Source organism: Dermacentor silvarum, chromosome 4 (genome assembly GCF_013339745.2).
Source record: "Dermacentor silvarum isolate Dsil-2018 chromosome 4, BIME_Dsil_1.4, whole genome shotgun sequence".
NCBI lineage: Eukaryota > Metazoa > Arthropoda > Arachnida > Ixodida > Ixodidae > Dermacentor > Dermacentor silvarum.
In genome coordinates this window covers 177,211,093-177,229,900 of record NC_051157.2, presented here as the reverse complement: position 1 = coordinate 177,229,900, position 18,808 = coordinate 177,211,093, and the positions used below count along the sequence as shown (strand labels likewise).

Below are 18,808 nucleotides of genomic sequence, written 5' to 3'. Positions count from 1 at the left end.
TAAACCAACACGGTGCAGTCATCGACTTAAGGTCCAAGACGATAACGCTTTCAACGCACAACGCGACACCACCGGATACAAACACCAGTTACGATGCCTTGAATGTGCTAGAAGAACAAGTCACCGTTCCGCCTCGCTCCAGCGTAATGATTTCCGTCGGTACCGAAGTGCCTGCAGACATGGAGGGCATCATCGAGGGCGATCATCACTTACTGCTCGACCGTGAAATTTGCGTCGCTAGAGGCATAGCTGAGCTACGTGCAGAGAAAGCAAGGGTGATGCTCAAGAACTTCATCCCCGAATACAAGCACATTAACAAAGGCACCACGGTAGCCTACATCGACTAAATAGTACAATCCAGCGGTGCTTTCGCCTTCACGGATTCTAGTGCACCTGCAACGATGACTGTAGTACCTGAACCAACTTTCGACGTCAATCAGAACCTTCCCAATCATAAGAAAGAATAGCTAAAAGCTCTGCTCTTGCAATACAAGAACTGCTTCTCGTCGTCGTCAAAAGTTCGACAAACCTCTGTCGCCAAGCACCGCATCATAACCGACGAATATGTCCGCCCACTCGGTCAGAGCCCCTACCGAGTTTCGGCGCGCGAACGCGAGGACATAAGGCACCAAGTTGACGAAATGCTACGCGACGACATCATCCAGCCATCCAAGAGTCCGTGGGCGTCCTCCGTGGTGTTAGTAAAGAAGAAGGATGGAACGTTACGTTTCTGCGTCGATTATCGTCACCTCAATAAAATCACGAAGAAGGACATATACCCTCTCCCACGTATTGACGACGCCTTGGATCGACTCTACAACGCAAAGTACTTTTTTGTCAATGGGCCTCAACACCGGCTACTGGCAAGTCGAAGTCGACGAGAGGGACCGGGAGAAGACTGCCTTTATAACACCAGACGGAGTGTTCGAGTTCAAGGTCATGTCGTTTGGTCTTTGCTGGGCACCTGCAACTTTCCAACGCATCATGGATAATGTACTGGCAGGCTTGAAGTGGCAGACTTGTCTCGTCTATTTGGACGACGTCGTTTGCCTCAAGCTTCGAGGAACACCTCCGGTGCCTTCAAAAGTTCTTCAACTTATGAAGACCTCCGGACTCACGTTAAAGCCAGAAAAGTGCCGCTTCGCATACGAGGAGCTCTTGTTTTTGGGCCACTCATCAACAAGTCTGGAGTTTGCCCTGACCCACAGAAAACTGCGGCCATCGCTGACTTTCCTCCGCCCGCCGACAAGAAGGCAGTCCGTAGATTTCTTGGACTGCGCGCCTATTACAGGCGCTTCGTGAAGGACTTTTCACGGATCGCTGAGCCACTGACGTACCTCACGAAGGCCGACGTCGAGTTCAAGTGGGAGACGCCGCAAGTCGAAGCATTTGAAGAACTGAAGCGACGCTTGCAATCGCCGCCAATACTTGCACAATTCGAAGAAAAAGCCGATACCGAAGTGCACACCGACGCAATCAGTGTAGGACTCAGCGCTGTGCATGTGCAGAGGACTTACGGACTAGAAAGGGTTGTAAGTTACGCTAGCCGGTCGCTGTCGAAGGCGGAAACAAATTATTCCACAACCGCAAAGGAATGCATCGCCATCATCTGGGCTACATCAAAGTTTCGTCCCTACCTCTATGGCAGGCCCTTCAAAGTTGTCAGCGACCACCACGCCTTGTGTTGGCTAGCTAACTGGAAGGATCCTTCAGGTCGCCTCGCACAATGGAGTCTGACACTTCAAGCATTCGACATCACCGTCGTTTACAAGTCCGGGCGAAAGCACTCTGACGCCGACTGCTTGTCTCGCGCCCCCGTTGAACCGCCGCCACAGGACGACCAGGATGACGACACTTTGTCGGGACCCATCAGTCCTTGTCTGCTTGTCTGGCGCCCCGTCGAACCGCCGCCACAGGACGACCAGAATGACGACACTTTCTTGGGACCCAACAACAGCGAGCTGACCCGAACTAATGAGCCTTGTAGACTGCCTGGAAGGCAAGACCGTCTTTGTGCCCAAAGTGTTCAGGCGAGGATTGGCGTCGTTTTTCTTGCAAAACGACATTCTCTTAAAGACGAACTTCTCGACTGTTTGAGCCAACTACCTCCTCGTGGTACCCTCAGCATTGCGTCCAGAGGTTCTGCGAGCTCTCCATAGCGACCCAACGGCTGGACACCTCAGTTTTTCCCGCACGCTCGCGAGGATCCAAGAAAAATACTACTGGCCTCGCCTCTCTGCCGACGTCGCCCATTACGTAAGGACATGCCGAGACTCTCAGCGACGCAAAACACCGCCGACAAGGCCAGCCGGACTTCTACAGCCGAACGAGCCACCTCGCCGACTGTTCCAGATGATCAGGATGGTAATACTGGGGCCTTTCCCGACGTCGACGTCCGGGAATAAATGGATCGTCGTAGCTACGGACTACCTCACGCGCTACGCCGAAACAAAAGCCTTGCCCAAAGGCAGTGCCGCCGATGTAGCCCGATTTTTCGTTGAGAACACCCTCCTGCGTCAAGGCGCCGCAGAAGTCCTCGTCAACGACAGAGGTACAGCCTTTACGGCAGAACTAACTCAAGCCATCCTGCGATACAGCCACACAAGCCATCGCCGAACCACCGCCTACCACCCGCAGATGAATGGCCTCACCGAGCACCTAAATAAGATCATCGGCGACATGCTGGCAATGTACGTCGACGTCGAACACAAGACGTGGGATGCTATCCTTCCGCACGTGACCTTCGCATACAACACGGCCGTGCAAGAAACGACGCACGTGGCGCCGTTCAACCTGGTCTACGGAAGGAACCCGGCAACGACGCTTGATGCCATGCTACCGGACGTCACCGACGAAGAAAATCTCGACGATGCCAGCTATATGCAGCGTGCCGAAGATGGCCGACAGCTCGCCCGCCTGCGCATCAAAAACCAGCAGAGGACCGACAGCCGACACTACAATCTTTGACGACGCTACGTCGAGTACCAGCCCGGCGAACGTGTTTAGGTCTGGACTCCGATACGCCGACGAGGACTTAGCGAGAAACTGTTACGTCGCTATTTCGGACCATATAAGATCATCCGACGTATTGGCACACTGGACTATGAGGTCGTGCCAGACAGCATTTCGTAATCACAGCGGCGCCGGGCACGACGTGAAGTCATATAGTTTCTCACTATAACACCTAGAGGGCAAACTGGCGCCACCGTCTATGCGATTTTCTTAAAGGGCGCCGTGCCCTCATGGGAATGACGGGATATGTGTTTCCGAGGCTTGTGTTGGCTGGTGTTGTACGAGGATCCGTCTAAAACGTGTTTATATGGCTACACAAATAACGCATTCTTAAAATAAAATCTACATAAAAGGCTTTCATTCACCCATATTACATCTCTCAATAAAGTTTACTCACCTGCAGTGCAGCATCAAGCGAAGAAAAGCAAGAACAGACGACAAGTTGTTCCAAAGCGAGCGAGAATCTTATCGTCTGCCCTCCAACTTTAGCGGCCAGCTGATACTTATTACGTTCCATAGAATTCTGCATTGAATAGTATGTCCTCAAAAGTAAACAAAACATGTTTTTGTGTAATAATAAAGCTAAAGCAGTTTTTTACGTGCTGTTTTAGCAGGAAATGAATCATTGTGAAAGACGGAACGATACTAGCCAGGCGCGTCTTCAAGGCGTTCTGGCTCTCCAAGAACGATGCCAATCCGAAGTCACAATATACCGGCATTCCCATGGATACCACAGTACAGCAGCGCCAGTTTTCCCTCTAGGTAATATTGTGAGAAACTCTACGCGTGAAGTCATCCACGTGGTGCGTCTTAGCCCTTTCTACGCCCGCTGACGAACTTCGGTACTTTGTTACTTTGTTATTGTTTGTTGTTTTTATTGCGATAACAATTATATGGACACTTAAACCGGATTTCTGTCGTCGGCGTCGCTGTCGCCGTCGTCGTGAGGTTCCGTATAGATTCCAAGGGCGATAAAATATGCGCGAGCGAAAGCGCGAGGGGGGGGGACGCACGCGCTATCACGGAGAGCGAACGCACGGCCGAAAGAAAACGCGGCCGTCGCGCGAAAGGGAGTGGGGGTATGGGAGGGAGGGAGGCGGGGCGACGCTGTGCTCCGGCACCAATGGCGTATCTTGCAATCGGGCGTAAGGGGAACTTGCCACTCTATCTCCCACGCGAAAGCAACAAAGCGGTAATGCAGCGCGAGGAGGGAGGGGGCGGGGGCGCAGGTTCTACTCTGCCAACAACTCCGTTCGTACTTTGCCCGGCTGTGGCCGTCGCCCGCACAGTCTCCTATCTCCACACGGCCCTGACCTTTGTATGCGCTGTGCATCCGCCGCTCAGTTTCCTTTGAAGCGATAGACCCCACGAACCCCTCCCGCTGCGGCGGCTGCGATTGCTGCCAACGGTTTAAATTATGGGGTTTTACGTGCCAAAACCAGTTCTGATTATGAGGCACGCCGTAGTGGGGGACTCCGGAAATTTTTGACCACCTGGGGTTCTTTAACGTGCACCTAAATCTAAGTACACGGGTGTTTTCGCATTTCGCCCCCATCAACTGCCAACGTTTTGACAGTCGTTGTCTGCGGTGATTCAGTGTGATCTATTCATGTTTGCTTGTGCGCGCTGACACCACGCTTGTTAATTCAGTTAGTAAGCGGATGTGTCCAAGTTTATGCAGCCGATAAAACTACTATCCCTACTCCGAATAGCTCACTACTAATTTGCTATCGCAATTGATGCTTCGCCTTTCGGGTGAAACTGAGACTTTTTTTTTCCTCTCTCTGTACGCGTGGTTTTGTTTTCGCTTTCTTGTTTGTATCATCGGGACGATGCTTTTTACGGGGAGGGTATTGACACGTATATATGTTTATCTTTCACCGGTGACCGCTTTTCACCGGCTAAAAATGTTAAACGTTATCCTACACAGTAAAAGTTTTTACACCCAGAAGGGTGTAAATAGGCTTGTCGCAGAGACGACACCCTAAGGGTGTAAGTTTGCACCTATTTTACAAGGTGCCTTTTCGGCACACCCTAAAACAAGGGTGCCCATGTAAAGAAACTGTAGGGTGTTGTGAAAACACCCCAACCGAAGGGTGGCAGCTACACCCTTCATTTATTTTTCCTTATTTAACACCCACTGTGGAGGGTGCCAGATGGGTGTACAGCCCCTGTACCAGATGTCAAATAGATTGAACCGAACTTTAAAGTCGAACACTTTATAGATGAATGAGACCTATGGTATATTGCTTACAGTTGCCTGAACTTAAATGTTTTTTTAAGTTAAATTATAGTTAAACAATATATATGTATAATGCATGTGGAGATTTAAAATATTATTCCATGAGTCGTGCTTTGAAAAGTGCATGTTGGCTCATGCAGGAGTTCAATATGCATCATGGTCTCAGTCATCGGAGATGTATCACTTTTTTTAAAAATCTGCTCAAGCTATACAATTCAAACACAAGTTATACGTATCGTACACATGCACTATACACACACAAAAACATCACATTTAACATGTCTTAGATCTCTGGCTAATATGTATTCTGCTTCACTCCATGGACATGCAAAAGAAGTCACTGCTGCATTCGTACAAAAATGCAAAGCTTAACTAAATGGTGAAGCATATATATGAGACCTATATGTAACAATTTGAAAAGAAAATGTGAATGAACTTTATTGTATTTCATACAAGGAGCAATAAAATACAAACATTATTTGTAAAGTATCACTGCAGTTAACAATATATAGTTTGCAACTGATCACAGTAATTCACATGGATCACAGTATATCTGTGGTATAATATACGTGTATACTGAGTACGAGTGAGAGAGTACGAGTGAGTAAAAGCAGAGCAGCCATTTGCAAAAAAAAACTGTGGTGGCCTTCACACAAAAAATTATAGTACAATAACAGAGGTGACACCACGTATATATCTGCTCTTCATCTGTGCATATTTCACCTGAGTACACAATAAGATTTGTTCAACAGTAATATCACACAACTCTGTAAAGGTGTTTCTACAAACACATTGCTGATATGTAAAAACAGCCGTTCTGAAATAAAACAACGGTTCCTTTGGAGACATGCCACCAGCAGTGTCGACCACGAGGTTATGGGTGATACATGGTAATTAGTTGCTAAATAACAAAAATAAAAGACATTTTATTTTTAGTTTGAGTGGACTCATCGTAATCGGGAAATTATATAGACTTTAGAATCTGGAAAAAATGCAATTACCCACACAACTGCAGCACGATGAACTTTGGCTATCTCAGCACGCGAAACTGTACCCGAGGCTACAGTGAGCACAGACGCGCCCTTCGAGGGGGCGTTCTGCTCACATCACCCAACAGTGGGCAGCAATATGGATTTGTGCAGTGTGCTGGCAGCCCGCTTCTGGGCGACGTAAGCAAAATGTTGCCTTGAGTTTCAGCAGCATCTCAGTTTCAGTTTCGCGTGCTCAGACAGCCTAAATTCATCACGCCACAGTTCTACGAGTAATTGTATTTTTCCAGATCCAAAAGTTCACATGTCTTGTGCAGAGAGCTTGCTTTAATTTCCTGGTTACAATGAGTCTGCTGAAACTAAAAGTAAGATATATTAGATTGTTAATTAGCAACTAATTACCAGATATCAGCCATCCACCCATGGTCGGCACCACTGACAGCATTGCTGTCTTCTAACGAGCCGTCCTTGTACTTCAGAATGGCTATTTTTAAATATTACGTAAATTCTTTGTAGAAACACCAGTATATGTAGTATATAAGCGACTAGCTTTCACTCGGATGAGGCATTGGCAACACATGTACGAAAAATAAACGAGCTAAAGATACTACAGCCTGCCAGCAGATTCATAAAGGTTAAGCAAAGGCTGCCGGTATTCATGACAATGTAACAGTACTTCAGCCTGACCACTGTTCCACGCAACATTGTTTTACAATCCAAAACTTGTAAAAACCTTGTAAAACCTTATAAAAATTGGATACTCTGTTGCGTTTTGACTAGTATGTCAGGCCTCAGCTGCTAAGTTATACATAATAAACATAAAAAATAGTTCATAAAAGGACAGTCAAACCACAAAAAACTTTCACTTCTATTGGAAAAGCTACACAATGCAACACATGCGCAAAATTTAAAATATTGATCAAGCAGAATGTTACGAAAAGTTGAGCACTGGCTGCCAGTGTTGATGTGCCCTATAAGGGAATACTAACGTTAACAGTTGTATCATGCAGTACTTATAAGCTGGGACATTGTTCCCTGGCTGGCAAATAGGTTTCATAAACAAACTATGTTAAGGAAGAGCAAGCAAGCTATAATCTTTGTATAAAACTGCTGACAATTGTTTCACACGCACTAATGTTAAGGCAGACCTCATTAGAACTAGACGTATTGTAATCTTCTTTTCAGCACATAGCAACACCCAGCAACGTTTTCGATAAGTACGTGCAGACTACAGTACACCACGTTTGTTTTTTGCTGACCTACACTTGGGCACTATTACATTGTCTGTCAAGTCATCAGAACAAAAAAAGGTGCAGTCTATAGGTGGTTGGCACAAGCAGCGGAAGAAGTTACTGGATCATGCTATTATCGTGATCAAAAAGAAAGAAAATGATACATTAAAAATTGCACAAAACTATTGCTCAAGCTATTGCACAAAATTGTCAGGCTAGCATTCGTATGGTAACGTACTTGAACCACGGTGTCGCACTGCCTGCACAACTCTGTTTACAAACTTTGTAACAACCACTTGGCATTATTACATTCAAACCAAAAAACAATCGTTCCAGTACTGCACTGGTGCTGAAGTATTTAGGCCCATATATTATGTTCAATACAAAAAATGCACTCATGATTGCGATGACCCCTTCCTCCGCATTTTTGACCATGAACAGCCGCTCCTTGTGTCACAGAGGTGGAGAAACTCTGCCTGTTCCAGGTTGTGGCCAGAATACACCACACAGGGGGTGAGTGGAACCCTCTCGTCCTGCAATGACAACAAAGAAAGCTTATTGATCATGAAAGTATATTAATGCTTTTGTGTAAGCACAATATAAAGGGGTTGCTATGCTTGTCACGGAGCGGCATATTTTCGAGAGATTTCGAGTGGTTTTGACGCCAATTAACGGCCGCCAAAAAAAAAAAACGTCGTGTCCTCACTGTGCGGCGTATAATTTCGAGGTGACAGGCCGATTAACGGGCGTCAAAAATGTCGTGGCCCCACGGGGTGGCATCTCGTTTCGAGACATCGACACGCCGATTAACGGACCTAGAGGTGTGCGTCCGTGTGGTGCATGCAGTGCCGGGGCTCGACCTTGGAGAAAGGGCAATCTACCATCGTTCGTCCATGCTGAAAGGGGCACGGCCAAGACTTTTGGGGGGAGTCATGAATTAATTAGGTGAACTCTGCATACCGGCAGTTCCCCTACATAGGGAACTAGAGAAAGGAGAGGCTATTTAAGTGCACGTTTTGGTCTCAGCTAATTAGTCTAGAAGCTGAACCTATGTGCTGCTGAGAAGCCATCAGGGGGCTAGTGCCGTCCAGTATCTCCTGGGCTGCCTGGCCACGTCGGAATTCCGAGGAACTAGTTGACGTAACGAGACTACAAACCAACATCTGCAACGAAGCTCACGGTAGATCGCCTTAAGTTAGCTCAACCTGCTTAAGAGAAGACGTCAAATCTATACTCCCGGGAAATCCAGCCCAGCAATTGCAGCCACCTCAGCATTCTTCCGGAAAGCTTCGCGCGCCGACTTCACGGTTTATGGTCTTGCTGCTGCCCGGCCACGCGTATGACATCGTTGTTTTCTTTTGAACATTATTTTAGTGAAATGCTGTTATGTGTTATTCTTGTATATTTGATCCGCGCCCTGTTTCATATGTATTGTTAATTGCTCATCACATTTCTCCGTCATCATTGTGTTTCAGGGGCGCTATAACGTAAAAAGATTCCAAACTGTTTTGATTCCAATTTCTGCAATCAGCCTCCACCATTGGTCAAAACATTTTCAAGCCACTCCCAACTTCGCCTGTCTGTCACATCACGTCACGAAAACCGCGACAGCTCCCCATCTGATATAGCATGTACACACTGATTATGCATGATTAAACCGCACAAAAGAAAAATAATCATTCCTGATTCGACGCCTTTTCACCATTAGCCCTCTGCTATTATCCAATGTTTTCTGGATAAGCCCACTTCGCCTATCTGTCACGCGACCTCACAAAACTGCGAAAACTCACCACGTCAAAGTGACCGTGTATGCGAAAAAAATGAATTATGCCGAATAAAACGGAAAATTTCTCTTAATAGCCACAGACTGCCCCATTCCGAAAGGAATAAAAGATGGCTCGCCCGCGGATCACTCAGGCTCTCGCTACTCGTACCTACCGGTGAGCATGTAATTATTTGCGCATGATAAACATTTTTGTGTATGAGTAAAACGTTATCGAGCCTTTTCGCCATGCATACAACATCGCTCTGCCAACTCTTCCTTGCTGAGGATCCGTTTTAGCGGCATTCTTATTCTTCCGTTGTATGCCACCGCGATTTTCGACCAACCACCGCAAGCTAAGTAAGGCGAAGCGGACCAATCGGAGAAGCTGGCACCACCCTCTTCATGCGGTTATCTATTTTCACAGTGCTGGCTCGGCCCCATCGAAACCCTCTCCACTAGAGGGTGCTCCTCTTGTCAGCCAATTAGATAAGAAAAACCGCTGAGTATAAGCAATGTTATTGGTTTTCAAAGCGAACAAAGGTGACCTCCTATAAACGAGGAGAGTGCTTGATTGAGTTGTTGAGACAACGCCGCGGGTTACCGCCCGATGCTTGCATCGGTGGTTATGTAAATTTGACATCAGGAGTTTGCAATCAAAACTGTTTGGAATCATTATATGTTATAGCGCCCCAGGTGTGTTTGTATTGTGTCTTTTTTATTATTTTATTTTATTAATTGTGTATACTTATCTTTCGATAAATATCTGTTTTTTTTGTTTACTCCCGACTCTGACTCTTTCACTCTGTTCGCTTGAGTACGGAAGACCAACCGGCTTGTATACCCCATCGATTGACTTCGCGCCGTCGATGAACGGGTGACAGCTATGACACTTATGCAAGCAAGTATAATGCCATGAAGCCTTAAGTGCAAACAATGTAGGCTGTAGAGAAGCTTAACACAACCCAGCATTATTCGAATAACCTGTGTAATCCATGCAAGGTCATTTTTGCAGCATAGATGCGCCTCACATCGAGTGCAAGAGCAGTTCAAAATTGTTCGTTTGTTCATCCTTACGTTTTTTATATTGACTTATGATTTAATTGCCATTTTTTTATTATTTATACATGTATTGTTGTTCTTCCTAACATGCACAGCACTTATTAATTATTGTATCGCCCCCCCCCCCTTATGTAATACACTCCCTTGAGGGCCTTTACCGGTAGAATGAATAAATAAAAATGAACAAATAGCTGGTGAAATTAGGTAGCATGTCAGTTCACATTTCAAAAAAAAACCATCTCGGATCTTTATACAGTTGCCAAACTGTTTCTACGATTGAAGCCATTTGAGGAATACAGCATTGTTTAGATCTGATTTCATTAACAATAATGTGAGGAACTTACGTCCTCATGTACAAATAGTGCTGGCACTGCTGGTTGTTCCTTCCCATTTGAAGCAATTGTCCTCAGAGTTGCAACAGCAAGGAGGTCTGTAAACAGATGACAATTCGTGTTAGCTTCAATGATCACACGGATATGTGCAATACAATTGCACAAAATTCTTGTTCTTTTTTACTTGTAAAACCTCTGTTTACCTTTGATTCAACAATATCTTTGTTTTATAAAAGTGCTGAATATATCAATCACAAAGCCAGAGGTTATATCGTCACACAGAAAATTTCGATTGCGATCGAGGGGACCGCACTACCATGTAGATTCAAACAGTGGTAAATTCCTCGTTGGCGTAACCTATTCTCCGCGCACAGGCGCGGTATTTCGAAAGCCATTCCTGCGCCTGCGGCATCAGCCATGCCAGATTATACCTTTTCTCACGCCTTACGGCGCTCTACCTTCAAAATACCATCACTGATTTTCCCGGGGGAGCAGTTTAGGCATTTTCTTTCAGTTAATATGTTTTGAAAAGTCACGGAGAGCATACGGAATGACCAACCGGCTTGTATACCCCGTCGATTGACTTTGCGCCGACGATGAACGGGTGACAGCTGCGACACTTATGCAAGCAAGTATATTGTCATGCAGCCTTAACTGCAAACAATGTAGGCTGTAGAGAAGCTTAACACAACCCAGCATTATTCGAATAACCTGTGTAATCTAAGCAAGGTCATTTTTGCAGCATAGATGCTCCTCACATCGAGTGCAAGAGCAGTTCAAAATTGTTCATTTGTTCATCCTTACGTTTTGTATATTGACTTATGATTTAATTGCTGATTTTATTATTTATACATGTACTGTTGTGCTTCCTAATATGTACAGTACTTATTAATGATTGTATCGCCCCCCCTCCCCATGTAATACACTCCCTGTGAGGGCCTTTACCGGTAGCATGAATAAATAAAAATGAATAAATAGGTGGTGAAATTAGGTAGCATGTCAGTTCAGATTTAAAAAAAAGCATCTGGATCTTTATACAGTTGCCAAACTGTTTCTACGATTGAAGCCATTTGAGGAATTATAGCATTGTTTAGATCCGATTTCATTAACAAAAATGTGAAAGAACTTACGTCCTCATGTAAAAATAGCGCTGGCACTGCTGGTTGTTCCTTCCCATTTGAAGCAATTGTCCTCAGAGTTGCAACAGCAAGGAGGTCTGTAAACAGATGACAATTCGTGTTAGCTTCAATGATCACACGGATATGTGCAATACAATTGCACAAAATTCATGTTCTTTTTTACTTGTAAAACCTCTGTTTACCTTTTATTCAACAATATCTTTGTTTTATAAAAGTGCTGAATATAGCAATCACAAACCAAGAGGTTATAATCGTCACACAGAAAATTTCCATCGCGATCGAGGGGACCGCACTACCATGTAGATAAAACGTGGTAAATTCCTCGTTGGCGTAACCTATTCTCCGCGCACAGGCGCGGTATTTCGGACAGCCATTCCCGCGCCTGCGGGTCAGCCATGCCAGATTATACCTTTCTCACGCCTTACGGCGCTCTACCTTCAAAATACCATCACTGATTTTCCCGGGGGGGGGGGGGGGGGCAGTTTAGGCATTTTCTTCGAGTTAATATGTTTTGAAAAGTCACGGAGAGCATACGGAACGACCAACCGGCTTGTATACCCCGTCGATTGACTTCGCGCCAACGACGAACGGATGACAGCTGTGACACTTATGCAAGCAAGTATAATGTCATGCAGCCTTAACTGCAAACAATTTAGGCTGCAGAGAAGCTTAACACATACGAAAAGGCTGGCATGAGCGAAAATACTGCTCCAGGACAGTAGCCCCGGTCTCCACTACGGCCCCTACTGCTCCCCCGGGAAAATAAGTGATGTTATTTTGAAGGTAGAGGCGCGAGAAAGCTATATAATCCGGCATGACTGATACAGCACGAGCGCCGCAGTAGTGAGTATGTCCATCCGACGTAACGCGCCCGTGCGAGAATAGGTGACGCCAACGAATAATCTACCCCGAACGTAATCCTTTTTCCCATTCACGGGTCCTTTTTGCCGTAAGACGCCGTTTACTGGCATTTTCTAAACAATATTTCTGATCGCGACGCCGGCTTACCACACACAAACAAGATGACAACGGGCTTACCTCGTCAGCAAGTTACGAGCACGTAGACTGTTGAACATCCGTTGAGGGGGTAGCGCTGAGCCAACACGGCTGAGCTCAGCGATGCACATACGTGCACCTGAACACACGACTTCTTCGATGCCATTGCGTGCAGAGTTTTGTAGACGAAGTGAAACACATTCAGCACAAATATCCCCGCGCTATGACGGCACATCACGAGCACACACGCGCACGTCACACAGCGACAAATTCGGAACTTCGCCATTTTGAACATGCCGAGAGTCAACCAGCGTAACCATCCATCGCTTCTGTTCTTCGCTCCCGTTGCGTCAATCTCTGTTCCTTGGGGCCTTGCTCCACTCTTGAGTACAAATCAAGCCATATTTACGGTGAACTAACAATCTGCACAACATAAAACGATAAAAACCGACTGACTACACATTCGCTGCTGCATCAACCGCTTGTTAGATCCTTCGAGACCGGAGGCGAACCGCACGGTGCCCCCTGGTGACGCGCTCTGTGAGCACGGAGAACAAATCAGATTCGGTTTCGTTTTCCAGTTTATGCTGTAGTTGCTGGAACTGTAAAATTATTGCTCGACAAATTATTTAACTCTGAAAGAGGATAACGCTTCCTCTTCGACAAGGTAGTGCAGTTTGTTCAAAGAGATAGAAAAAGCAAGGAGAGGAAAGGCAAGCAAGTCAACCAGACAAGCGTCCGATTTCCTACTGGGGATGGCAAACCCCAGTGCCCCTGTGTTGCAATGCAGTGCACTGCAATCTATCTAGTGTAGTGCTAATTTGGGGTGGTTGGTGCATGTAATGAACGGGTAAATAATGAGTTGTGTCATTACTTTTTATCAATGTTAGAACGTATATTTTACGAGGACTGATATCCATAAAAATACTTTTCCATTAATATTTTGATAGGGCATATTGTTATTTCAATATTGAAGCGAGACAATATGTGAAGTTTAGCCATTTGACAGAAATGCTGTCAGCGGCACCAGCCTCGCAAAATATACACCTGAATAGTGTCGCATAATGCACTGGTGTTCCACATATATGCACCAAAAAGCTTTTCTCGAAAAATAGAAAGGAGAACGTCATGCAAGCACTTTTCGAAGGAATAACTTAAAAACTTGATTCGCTCACCAAGTTCGCACTTACTGGGTGCATTTTGCGTACAGGCTGACTTGAATTTTGTAATTACAGCATGCTCTTTAAATTGAAAATGAAAGCTAGCCGATTGCAATAAGTACATATGGATTTTAATACTTTACGATAGATACACTTAACATGAATTGCCTTGAACACTGTATTACCGAATAAAGCGCCTTTATTATCACCAATGCTCTGGGCATGTTATATATAGCCTTTGTCGAAGACGCATGCGCACACATGTGTGTACGCATACATATTTGTGCGTCACTTACACCCTTCTTGAGCATAAAGAAACACCCTTGGTGCGAATCGGAGGGTGCAAAAGATGTACGCACCCTATATATAGGGTGTAGTATTGTAAAATAATGACAAAAGGGTGTGAAAGGGTGTAAGCAAGGGTGTTAAAATCAAGATACACCCTTTTACACCCTTTTGGGTGTAAAAACTTTTACTGTGTAGTCATTTGCTTGTTGTCAACTCAAAGTTTTTATATATAAACTCTGACCGTATTCCAGCTTTACTTCCAAGTTGGCGATGTTGAATAACTAACTGGGGCATGTATGTATACATGTATATTTAGGTGTGAGTGTGTTTTAAAGAGATTAGCATTGCTTGGGAACTTAACCCAGTTTGCGGTATGTCTGTATCTTTGTCTTTAGTTAACCTCCCCACTCTCTCCAATGCTATTCACTGCATGCATAGAAGGAGTGTTCAAGCTGTTAGACTGGGAAAGCTTAAAAGTGAGGATCCCCGGCGAATGTCTCAGCAACCTTTGGTTTGCAGATGACAGTGTCCTCTTCAGCAACACTGGGGACGGATTGCAACAAATGATTGAGTACCTTAACCGAGAAAGTGTAAGGTTGGAGCTGAAGATTAATATGCGAAAGCTAACTATTCATGCTAGTTAACTTTTTGAGTAAAACGATATTTTATGCATTGAAGCACAAAGTTAACTGGAACGTTCCAGTTAACTTTGTGCTTCAATGCATAGGCGTACGCCCATGCATTTCGTCGGCCAGTATGAAAATTAATATCTCGAAACTGGTTCAGTCCTGAGAATTCGTTCCAAGTGGATACGCCTTGCGAACTCAGCGGCTATAATTCTTAGATTGAGACACGTGCCGGAAACTAATTAATTAAAGAGGTAATTAACGTAATTATGTTATTTCTTAAATTAGGCGTTTTGATTTCTCGTGCAAGTAATGGCCGCCTCATCGAGTAGTTTAGGTCAAGGATTATAATTGTGCTATCTGCCACAGGCAACTTTTTTTTTTAATTTGGTGCAGCTAAAATGAAACCCCCTTTATGTAGACGCGTATACAAGCACACTTATAATACATACAGAGTTTCCGCGTAACATATTTAGGTTTTCTCGCATATTCGAATGACAATTCGAAGCTGTCACGTCTGCAGCTTAAGTCGTACATTACGCCTTTTCTGACGCAATTTTACGTTTAAACATTAATCTAGTTCAATAAGGAACTTGTGCTTGGCAGACGGCCTAGAAAAATGAGGATGTATGCTGCACTTTCGCACACGTTCGTTTGCGTGTGACGTACGTCTCCTTGTGGTGGTGGTGCTTGTGTAACGTCCGCACCAGCTTCGCTGTACACCCATTTCCACAGGGTGTAATGGAGGCGGATTTTCTGTCTCACGCACTTCATTTTTTAAGTCGCATAACTCAGGAAATCAAGAGCTAAGTTTGGAACTCTGTAACGCGGCAATAAACGCATATATCACAATTACTTACGCTGTATTTATTCAAACATGTAAAGCGGCCAAATGTGATGTATTAGTGAATCGCTCTGAATTGTAAGACTAATTTCTTAGTAAGAGTTTCGCAGCCCCCTCATAGGAATTGTAATAATTTCACGTATACTCTAAACTTATCGTTCACATTTTTCCTCTTTAGAGCGTCTAACAGATGCAGCTGACATAACTTAGGCATCTGTGGTTAGCGCAGAGTTCTGGATTTGTTAACATTATGCTTCAGTATACACATATATGCAGGGTGTCCCCAACTGCCATGCATCAAGAAATGCCACTTAGCTGGACAGAGCTAAGGTAATGGTGTCTGCCATCTTTTGCAGATATTAAGATAATTTTTTGCGTTCCGCCTAAAAACATAATTATACCTAACTAAATAATCAATTTCTCAAATATTATAATTACAATAAAGGTGCGAATGAGAAATTTGTAAAGCAACATGAAAAAATTAGTAGCCCTTTCCCTGTCGAGCAAATGGGGGTAAACGAAGCGTGTCGTGTGCTTCTTCGGTTCTTCGGTGTTTCTCCGAACGAATTGCACTGACGAGTACCACGTTGGGCTCGAACCACAAGCGGCAACGCGCACTGCAGCTGGCTTCGACGTTTCGCGAGAAACTCGCGTTGAAACCTGGCCGTCGCACCGGGGAAGTTGGCGCTAGCGTGGCCGAGGCATGCACCACTATTGTCGGATTCCTGGAGGGCTAGATGACGCTGACATTTGGCCTCGACATCGTGCTCCCTCAACTCGGGGTCCGCGGCTATTCGCTGATGTTTCGCCTGGGCTTCGGAAGCCCTCACGCTAGAGTCGGAACGCGTTCATTGTGGATGGATTTCCGTGAAATTGCTTCAAAATTAATAATGTGCGTTAATAAGTAAGACAACGAATGGTTCATACCCCCTTAAGCAATCGCTCATACACCCGTAAACGCGGCCTCCCCATTACGACGACAGAATAGAAGTGAAATTCTACGCTGGAATGATTAGCGGCAACGCAGCAAGCTGTGGAAGCAGCCGATGACGATGAACGCAGGAGCTGTGGCACGAATGCGTGCCGACCACCTGTGCAGCTCTGAGCGCAGCTGCTTTTTTTTTTTAGCGTTACATCGCCGGCGCAGGCTAGCGCATACGAGCTTCGCTTGAAAACTCTCGATACAGCTTTCTGTTGCTCAATACGTGCTACATAAAAGTGTCTTAACAGAGGAGCTGTTTAAGCTTGGCAAAATGCTGGTGTGCAACGATAACACTGGTTGACCGAGGAGGAGCACAGTGCGTGAGAGAGGAGCCTGGACATTGACGTCATATCTGCGACGAGCACGTGTTCAGCAGAGTCATGTGACCGCGCTAATGAAAGCGAGCGCGCGGCGGCGCGCGGGCATTTCTCCGCTCTACTGAGATATGGCTTGACCTAGACGCACCTTGACGCCGAAAGAAGAGGCTGCCCGACGAGAGAAGCGCCTTGAATCCACGCGCGACAGGAATCGCCGTGTTCGTGCCGATCCAGCCTACATCGCCAACAAAGCCGCCGATATGCGACGTCGCCGAGCCGATCCGGAATACCGAGAACGCGAGAATCAAGCCAAGCGTCAACGCCCAGCCTTGCCCTGTAGCCTAGCCTTGCCCTGATAGCCCAACCTTCACTATAAAAAGCCAAGTTAAGCCAGGTTAAGCCTACATCAACTAGTTACATCAACTAGTCACATTTTCCAAGCGTGAAAGAAGCCACCGAATACACGGAAAATTGCCGTGCGACTGACCACTCGATGCACATTGCGACTATTCGGGTGCTTCTCTCGCGAGCGACCGGTTCACCGGTCGAAGCGGTTGAAAGTAAACAGTTGTTCTGTGTAACTTGTAACATCGCTCAAGTTGTTTACGTTAGAAAGGTAGCCTGACAAATGTATCGTTACTTACTGTGCTTATGTATTATATAGTATATATATATATATATATATATATATATATATATATATATATGATCCTACTGACATCCTGCGATTTTGTAAAAAAAATCTTTGAGACCCTAACCAAAATTATGCTTCCTGCAAGTCGGTAGTGTAAAGCTTTCTATTTTAAAAGCAACCAGCTTCACTCAAATCGGTTCAGTGGTTGTCTATTGACCGCATTTTAGCGTTTCACACGTTTGTGAACAGGAAATACGGAGGTGGCCCCGATAGAAAGCTTCCTCCTAAAGCCTGACCTCATTTTTTTTGCGGACTAAACGTCATGTTCTAATAACACTAGGGCTAAAAAAATTCTCATGCGTTTTTTTTTTCGTAGTCTAATTGTTGTAACAACGCACGACACTCAACTTTTTTTTTATATTCTCGACTATAACTTATTCCTCTTGGACGTGTCATACACAACTGTCAATTCTGACCGCAATACGAACTCTAAATTCAATAAATAACTGACGTTCTCACCTTTTGGATTAAGCTTTGTGTCCAGCCTCTGCAGAAAAGAAAAAGGAATTCTATGTTCGATAGGTTTCAGATCCGCAATAGCTACACAGCGAAATTCGCTTGCACCAAAGGGGGCCGAAATGACACAGCTCATACACATTTACGTTGCTTCGCTAGATTTTTTTATTACATTTGATAATGTTGCTGACCTTGCGCAGAAAATAATTTTCACGGAGATTTTTTTTTAATTGTGCAGATCGGGCACACTATGGGAATCGATGTTATGCGAATCATTTTGCCGGTACCTGGCAATCCAGTATTTTTAGAAGTTCCACGAACGGTTTACCAGGTGAACCAACTTACTTGTGTTCACTGATTAGTTGTCTGTGTAAGCCGCTTACGTCACTGCTTGGGACAACAGCGGCGCAACGACGACCACATCGAAGACGATCGTGTCGTGCATCTGAGGCACGATATCTACGCCGGGCCATTCGACGCGAGCTTACGATATCACGATTGTTGGCTTCTACAGGGTTAGTGGACGAGCGTAAGCGAGAGAAACGCGGATTGTGACGTCATAGGGACTACGTGGTACACATTCGTACGTACCTAAGGCTATGTCGTGTGGTGTATGCTAACCCCTTAACTGCCGTGACAGCAATCTCCCAACTTTTCAAGTTTCTGGCCGGAAAG

General features: G+C 45.3%; 1 long non-coding RNA gene across 1 annotated transcript; it reads right to left on the bottom strand.

The window, feature by feature from the left end:
- Positions 1-7,885: 7,885 nt before the first annotated feature.
- LOC125944604 (uncharacterized) lies at positions 7,886-13,221 on the bottom strand. The gene is made up of 4 exons (XR_007466303.1): positions 12,809-13,221; positions 11,762-11,847; positions 10,644-10,729; positions 7,886-8,008 (listed from the first exon to the last, which is right to left on the bottom strand). It is a non-coding gene; the product is annotated as an uncharacterized LOC125944604 (long non-coding RNA).
- Positions 13,222-18,808: the final 5,587 nt, after the last annotated feature.